At 36.1% G+C, this 6,000-nt stretch overlaps 2 long non-coding RNA genes across 4 annotated transcripts in view; one reads left to right on the top strand and one right to left on the bottom strand.

Annotated features, from left to right (window-relative positions):
• LOC127862578 (uncharacterized) overlaps positions 1-5,521 on the bottom strand; it is an 8,436-nt gene extending 2,915 nt beyond the window's left edge. The window contains exons 1-3 of one of the 2 annotated variants that reach the window (XR_008040686.1): positions 5,419-5,521; positions 4,324-4,389; positions 1,198-1,257 (exon numbers count right to left, since the gene is read on the bottom strand). This is a non-coding gene — a long non-coding RNA (uncharacterized LOC127862578). Of the gene's footprint in view, positions 1-1,197; positions 1,258-4,323; positions 4,390-5,418 lie in introns of those variants that run through there. The other variant, XR_008040687.1, reaches the window with a different exon arrangement.
• Positions 1-6,000, top strand: part of LOC127862577 (uncharacterized) — a 178,451-nt gene that overhangs the window by 137,406 nt on the left and 35,045 nt on the right. The window lies entirely within an intron of this gene.

Raw genomic sequence — 6,000 nt, 5'->3', positions numbered from 1 at the left:
GACATATATTTACAACAAGTAAATGCGAAGAATTTGTGATATCTCCCGCCAAACTATAGCTTTGTCACAGAAAAAAGCATGTTTTCAACATACAAAGGGCCAAACTTCGTTATTAACAGATGGTGTACAATGCCATTTGGCATGCATCATTTCTTATTCATATATATACTCATACCAAGTTTCAATGGAATCCGCCAAAGCACTTCGAAGATATGGCTCTAGACACAAAAGTGCGGACGGACGGAGGGAAGGACGGACAGACGGACAACGCCAAACAATATCCCTCTGCCTTTGGTGGGGGATAAAAAATGTAAACTACATGATATCGCTGGTTGAATCATAAATACAACTTAAAATAAATTTATCATTGTCATAATATTTGAGTGTAGAGGCTAAATAACATATAACAGTTTCTCCATTTTTATATATACTTATGAACTATGGTGGGTGTGGAGGCTATAATGACTGGCATGTTGGCTCTGGTGGTTGGGTGTAGCAGTTGGTATCTCTTGTATCTCTTGTAGCAGTGGCAGTAGATTATGAGGGGCAGTATCAAACATCCATCTGAAAATGAACATGTATGCAATGTTTATACAGACACAATGATATATTTAACCCTTTCAGTGCGGGAACCGAATTTTGAAGGCCTTTGCAAACAGTTTGGATCCAGATGAGATGCCACAGAACGTGGCGTCTCATCAGGATCCAAACTGTTTGCTATTCTGATAGTATTCTTTGAAAAAATTCGAAGAAGAAATGCTAATTTAGAAATTCAGCAGAAGATATTTTAGCAGACGACAAATTTCCCAGCATTGCAAAAGGTTAATCAGCATCCTGAGTTATCTTTCAACTATTAAGTCTGCAAATAACATCTTGTGTTGACATTAAATGAAACATTTAGACAAAACACATGAGAAAAATCATGAAATGTAGATCAAACACATTTCATGACCATGCATGTGGTGTGATTACTTTTTTTATTCAACTCTGTTCAAATGGAATGCTTTTGGAGCATTTTCCCTTTAATAACTGCTTTCAGTATTAATACTTTCTTGCTCTGAGACATTTATTATATCACAAAGAAGATACTTTTACAAAATAACAAAGAAACTTGATCAACTTGTAATCCATGTGTAGCTTAACCTCCTTACTGAAATTAAATATAATTGCTGCAATTGTTGCTACAAATGTACTTACCGGTATGTCTAGTTTGCACTGCATCTTTTCCAAGAGGCTATGGAGGTGCTCTGCGGCCTCCTGAAATATAATGAAAAGTGTGAGTATATATATATATATATATATATATATATATATTTGGTAATTTTGCAAGAAAAGTTTCAAAAGTTTGAATAATTTTTCATGTTAATCTTATATACAACACATGCATCCGCTCTTGTTGAAAACAAAAGGAATTGAAGGGTGTGGCAGAAAATCCAGGATGACAGTTTTCAAGTTTATATGCGGGTCTAGTGGCACAGTTATTTGAAATTTTACTTTAAAGGAAAAAAACATTTTTATTGCATGCAAAGTTTGTCATATAACTAAATAAAATGAATCATTTATCAAAACATTCCATAATAATCTGTTAAAACAGACCCATTTATCATTTGGCAAAAGGCTTCATTATTTGACTAGGAAGTAAGAATTACTGTCTAGACTCTGAAGGCACTGAATTTGTTTCGCTATTGCATAATCTTAAAAGCAACTCAGTTTCAAACTTATGATATAGCTTTTAATATAGCAAGTTTGAAATGAACACAACCCATTCAAATTTCAAAGAGTGTGTCTTAGAGCACAGGTCGAGATGTGTCACTGACTGTTTATCCTTCTATTTATGTTATAGAGATAACTCAGACAAAATAACAACAATATGTCTTTATTTTCACAATTGGTCGCTGCAGTGGCAACCATCTTCAGAATTGTAGTTGCCTTAAGGCTAAAGAATAACAAGCCCATAATCATGTACATGTTGCGATATGTGTATCTGATACTTTATCTGTTTTCTTTAACCCTTTCAGTGCGGGAACCGAATTTTGAAGACCTTTGCAAACAGATTGGATCCAGACGAGACGCCACAGAACGTGGCGTCTCATCAGGATCCAAACTATTTGCTATTCTGATATTATTTGAAAAAAAATCGAAAGAAAATGCTAATTTTAGCAATTAAGCAGACGACATTTTAGCAGACAACAAATTTCCCAGCATGCAAAGGGTTAAATTATTGAGAAACAATTTTGCCCACTTGACAGACTTTTAATGAAGTAGTAAGCACCATTTGCCCTGAAAGCAGCCAATATGTACAGATATCAGTCATAAACTTACCAATGTCATGCACAAGCTGATTTAACCCTTTCAGTGCAGGAACCGAATTTTGAAGGCCTGTGCAAACAGTTTGGATCCAGATGAGACGCCACAGAATGTGGCGTCTCATCAAGACCCAAACTGTTTGCTATTCTGATAGTATTCTGTGAAAAAAAATCGAAGAAAAATGCTAATTTTAGAAATTCAGCAGACGACATTTTAGCAGAAGACAAATTACCCAGCATGCAAAGGGTTAAACACTAGATTGGCCAATATTATAATATGTCCCACCAGCTCTTAATTTACTTAAACCTATTGTTTACATAATTACAGGCTGTGGTCTGCTTCATAGTACCTGAGTTAAGTATGAACAGAAACGCTTTAAGCATTTGTCGTTTGCTAAATTTGACTGGAGTTATCCATGCAGGCAGTCATGGGTTAAGGGCCCTACCGTAGCTAAGGCATACTTATACGCTCAATTGCGTCTGCATTATTTGTGAGCTACAATTTCGCATTACAGTAAATTTCATCCCCAAGACATTCAGGGTCAGTGCTCAGGGTCAGTAAATTGTCAGGCAAAGACGGAATGTACTATTATTAAACGCCTTTTAGTGATAACATAGTATTACTTTCAAGATATAAAATACACAAATTTTGGGGAAAAACATGAATGCAAACCTATCCTTAAATACCATTTGTTTTGCATTGTGGGACATAACTACCGAAAATAGCAGTGTCCATGATAGAAGGGAAATCATTTAATTATCTAGCCACACATGTGTGACATATGCGGTCAGTCTGTCTGAAAATCTTTCCTGCAAGCCAAAATAGGCTACCGACATTTGCCAGTTTGCTATAAATAACACAGTGTGACTTCAATTTTCTATAGGAAATAAGTGTGGTTCGATATTCCAATTACAAGACGCAATTAGAATAAAAAACTGTGTCATGCAAAGATAGGACTAATGCAATATGCAGCCAACAAAGCTCCAGTCCAGCCTGTGCATCCGTGCAGTCTTCTGAGGATATGCATACTGAGGAGGATACTCAGGAGATACCACAAAACTTTGCATGCATTTTTATAAAGAAAATGTAGCCCTTGACCAAATGTGCAAGTGTGCAGGCCGCATATACCGTAAGACCAATTTTTGCAGATGTAATAGTGTTATTTAAAAGTGTGGAAAGAAAACTGTTTCTTAATAAAATATCAAAGGTTTCGATGATAAAGTAATAAATTCATAATAAGCTACGTTAGGAAACATATGGGATCACATATAGTAGAATTTGAATCTGTGAACACTATTATGTGGTTATATATACATTCACTTCATGATAAATATTTCATGGGGTGGATATGCGACTTTTAAGTGAAAAAAAGAACACAACAATACTTAAACCTTTGGTTTTTATTTAATAACTTAGAAAAGCAAATTTTCTTCCTTATTTAAAAATCAGGATATATCCCAAATATATTTGTTAAAGATATTTGTTGTTTTACCTATCATACAATTATGATACTATAGGCTGCAGAGCAAATTGTTATGTTTGTTTTTGGAATCTCTGGGACTATGCATTCTAAACGTGTTTTTATAATTACATATTTCAAAATTTATTTTTAATTTATTTTACCATAAGAATCAGCATATGGTCGTTCAAAACCATGCGGGTGTGTGAGTGCATTTGTGGCGTGTTCTGAGAAAACTGGGCGAAATGCTTGTGCGTAAATTGTCATCCCAGATAAGCCTGTGCAATCTGCACAGGCTAATCACATGGGACGACAATTTCCGCTTTTATGGAATATTTTGTTTAAATGATGTCTCTTCTTAGCGAAAATCCAGTTTAGGCGGAAAGTGTCGTCCCTGATTAGCCTGTGGGGACTGCACAGGCTTATCGGAGATGACACTTTACGCACAAGCATTTTGCCTAGTTGTCTCAGAACACGCCACATTTGTGTTGTAAATATTGGTATGCTCCTATCAGTAACAGAGATCGAGCTGCATCCTAACCATCTGTATTTCATACCTCCTCCGCCATCCCCCCTCTTAACTGGGCCACACATTGCCCCAGTTCCTGCAGTGTTGCATTTAGCTGAAAAAATTAAACAAAAAATCATTCCAGCTATGTAATGTAAGCTCTGACCAAAGTGCCAATGCTCAGCTTTTGTTATGGCACATAATGCCTCTCTTAAATGAATTGGGGTTCTGTCTTCCATTGGTTTATTACAGGTTTAGTTTTCATTAATGTTTGCTGGATTTTATCATATTCAGAAAAAAGGATAGATATTTTGTAAGGAGATTAATCATCCTTTTTGAATTGATAACTAAGAATAAGTATAGTTAAAATTACATTAACAAAAAAATGCCTAACCGACCTACCTTACCTTATGTTTTGGAGCGCTAGTGGACACAACTTTTTTTTATTGGCCTTATCACTTTAAAACTGTTGATATACATACTTAGTTTCCTCTTATCAATGCTTTTTAAACTGTTTATATAAATTCTAGTTTCCTCTTATCAATGCTTTAAAACTGTTGATATACATACTAGTATTATGGCAAGCGATCCCAAGAAACCAGGTTTCTCATGACAACCTTGGTTCACATGACAACCTAGGTTTTCATGAGAACCTAGGTTCTCATGAGAAACTAGGTTTTTGAAATCCCAAGAAACCATGTTTCTCATGAGAACCTAGGTTCTCATTTGAAAACGTTGGTGAACGCTAGAGAACCTAGGTTCTTGTGAGGAACTAGGTTTTTCACGAGAACCTAGGTTCTCATAGACACATAGAACTTAGGTTCTCTCTGATAACCTGGGTTTTCATGAGAACCCAAGATTTTATTTGGGAACCATAGTTCTCATGAGAACCTAGTTTCTTGGGATTATGCAGCAAACCGCTTGCCACACAGTTTCCTCTTATCAATACTTTAAAACTGTTGATATACATACTAGTTATCCATTATTAATACTTTAAAACTGTTGATATACATACTAGTTATCCATTATCAATACTTTAAAACTGTTGATATACATACTAGTTTCCCATTATCAATACTTTAAAACTGTTGATATACATACTAGTTATCTCTTATCAATACTTTAAAACTGTTGATATACATACCAGCTGCTCCAAAAAATAGGCCCTCTCTTTCCATCTGAAGGCCTCCCTTCTGGCGCCTAATCGTCGGTCCTGGGACTGGGTCGATAGGCTGGCGGGGTTACCCTGCCTGGCCATGGGTTGCTCTGGCGAGTAGTTCATCAGTTCGTCACCTGTGAAAAATTAAATAATGATAAAAACTTAATTATTTATACTTTATACTTTATACCTGAAATTCATTTTTAGACCACTCAGAATATCAAAGCTTGCCATACAATCACATTTGTCTTGAGGAAGGTATGTTTGTGTGTCTGACAATCACAAGAGTAAGCAGACACATGAACCTACCATGTGACATAGTTTTTAAGAAGTTTAGCTTCTAGCTTACTTTTTATTCCCCCCTTTGAAGAAGAGGGGGTATATTGCTTTGCTCTTGTCGGTCTGTCGGTCGGTCTGTCGGTCCGTCCACCAGGTGGTTGTCAGACGATAACTCAAGAACGCTTGGGCCTAGGATCATGAAACTTCATAGGTACATTGATCATGACTCGCAGATGACCCCTATTGATTTTGAGGTCACTAGGTCAAAGGTCAAGATCACGGTGACCC

Source organism: Dreissena polymorpha, chromosome 16, assembly GCF_020536995.1.
Source record: "Dreissena polymorpha isolate Duluth1 chromosome 16, UMN_Dpol_1.0, whole genome shotgun sequence".
NCBI lineage: Eukaryota > Metazoa > Mollusca > Bivalvia > Myida > Dreissenidae > Dreissena > Dreissena polymorpha.
The sequence above is the reverse complement of the archived record's forward strand: the minus strand, read 5'-3'. Positions and strand labels throughout refer to the sequence as shown.